The following is a 2,500-nucleotide window of genomic DNA, read 5'->3' on the forward strand; positions in this document are numbered from 1 at the left end:
GGAGGAGGAGGAGGAGGAGGAGGAGGAGGAGGAGGAGGAGGAGGAAGGCCGCTGAGGATATTTAGAGGGAAACCGCTTGTGACATGAAAAGGAAAAAAATGGAAGAGGAGGAAGAGGAAGAAGAGGAGAAGGAAGAGGAGGAAGAGGAGGAGGAGGAGGAGGAGGAGGAGGAGGAGGAAGAGGAGGAGGAGAATATAAAGGGAGAGAATTCCATGTTTTCTTCTATTTTGATGATGATGATGATGATGATGATGGAAGTAGTAGTAGTAGTAGTAGTAGTAGTAGTAGTAGTAGTAATAGTAGTAGAAGTAGTAGTAGTAGTAGTAGTAGTAGTAGTAGTAGTTTTTACATCTTCCTCCACCTCCTCCTTCTTTTCTTCCTCTTCTTATCTACCAGTAAAGATCATGCCCTCCTCCTCCTCCTCCTCCTCCTCCTCCTCCTCCTCCTCCTCCTCCTCCTCCTCCTCCTCCTCCTCCTCCTCCTCCTCCTCCTCTTCTTCCTCCTCCTCCTCCTCCTCCTCCTCCTCCTCCTCCTCCTTCCTTGTAGTAGCTAAGGCTTTTATCGTTTTATGGAAGGTGGTGGTGAGAGGGAAAGGGGTGAGAGAGAGAGAGAGAGAGAGAGAGAGAGAGAGAGAGAGAGAGAGAGAGAGAGAGAGAGAGAGAGAGAGAGAGAGAGAGAGAGAGTTGGTTGAAGATTTAAAAAAGAAAAGTTAGTTTTTTTTTCTGTATGGGTATGTAGTCTCCCTCCCTCCCTCTCTCTCTCTCTCTCTCTCTCTCTCTCTCTCTCTCTCTCTCTCTCTCTCTCTCTCTCTCATGCATAGTAAATCAGGAAATACTGACTCTGTAACCTAGATAAATGATTAATGTAGGAAAATAATGAAGGAGGGGGAAATGCACACACACACACACACACACACACACACACACACACACACACACACACACACACACACACACACACACACACACACACACACACACACACACACACACACACACACACACACACACACACACACACACCACCCAAGAAGAATATGTATTTGTGTGTATGTATGTATGTATGTATGTATGTGTTATATTCCCAACACTTCTCCTCCTCCTCCTCCGGTTCACAATGTTTCCTCCGATAAGAATTTACAAGATCAAATCACTGAAATAAGTAACACTTTTGATACAGTCATCTGTGGAGACTTCAATCTACCTGTTAACTCATGGGGGAATCCACTTAACTCTCACTCTGGTCACGACTTGTATAATAATTTATTAGAATGTTCCCTAAAGCAACACGTTCAAGGACCCACACGAGGTGACAACATATTAGATCTTGTTCTTTCAACAAACGATGACTTAATATCTAACGTTAATATTGGTCCTGAATTTAGTACAAGTGACCACAAGATTGTCTCCTTTAACATCAACCTTCAAGCATATAAGGACATTGTTAGCAACGAAAAAGTTTTCATATATAAAAAAGGAGACTACGACAGACTCAGGTCAATTCTTTCTGTCGCAGATTGGAACGCTGAACTTGGCGAAAGTAACATTGAGGAATCATGGGCGAAATTTAAGTACATTTTAGAAGATGCTGTGAAGACATGTATCCCTATGCGTAAAAGACGTCCATGCAAGAGAAATAAACCTAAATGGTGGACAAACAAGATTGAGTCACAACTACTGCAGAAAATCGTGCCTACCGTAAATATTTGTCCTCTCAGAATGAGGCTGATAAACTGGAATACGACAGACTCCGACGCGAATCAAAAAAGCTCATTAGACAGAGTAAGAAAAATCTAGAAATGTATATTGCAAGCATTGCTAAATCCAATCCCAAAGAATTTTACAGTTACGTTCGAAATAAAAAAGTCCTTACATCTCACATTAATCACATTACACTAGATAACGGTAATTTTGTCACCGGAGAAACTCAGATCGCGGACACACTGAATGATTATTTTGCTTCAATTTTTACAGAGGAAAATACTCATACAATCCCCGAACCACTCCTTATGCTCCACAACATAACCCCCTTAAGTGTCTGCGTTTTTCATGAAAACGAGATAATCAAAGTAATTGATAAGATGAAAACTGACAAAGCCCCCGGCCCAGATGGTATTGCACCACGTGTCTTGAAAGAAACTAAATTCCAAATTTGTAAGCCCCTTTCGTTGCTTTTCACCAAATCATTTAACTGCGGTAAGGTTCCCGAGGATTGGAAGTTAGCTAACGTTACCCCTATAGAAAAGAAAGGCGATAATTCACTTCCAAGTAACTACAGACCTATCAGCCTTACATCTGTAGTATGTAAACTAATGGAAACAGTAATTCGCAATAATTTAGTGAACTTTCTAGAGGAAAATGATTTAATCAATGACTCGCAGCATGGCTTCCGAAACAGACGTTCTTGTCTAACTAATCTGCTTGATTTCTTTTATGATGTTTTCACCATGTACGACGAAACAAAGGCAGTAGATATAGTGTATCTAGATTTTCAAAAAGCT

This window comes from Scylla paramamosain, chromosome 40 (genome assembly GCF_035594125.1).
Source record: "Scylla paramamosain isolate STU-SP2022 chromosome 40, ASM3559412v1, whole genome shotgun sequence".
In the NCBI taxonomy this organism is placed as follows: Eukaryota; Metazoa; Arthropoda; class Malacostraca; order Decapoda; family Portunidae; genus Scylla; species Scylla paramamosain.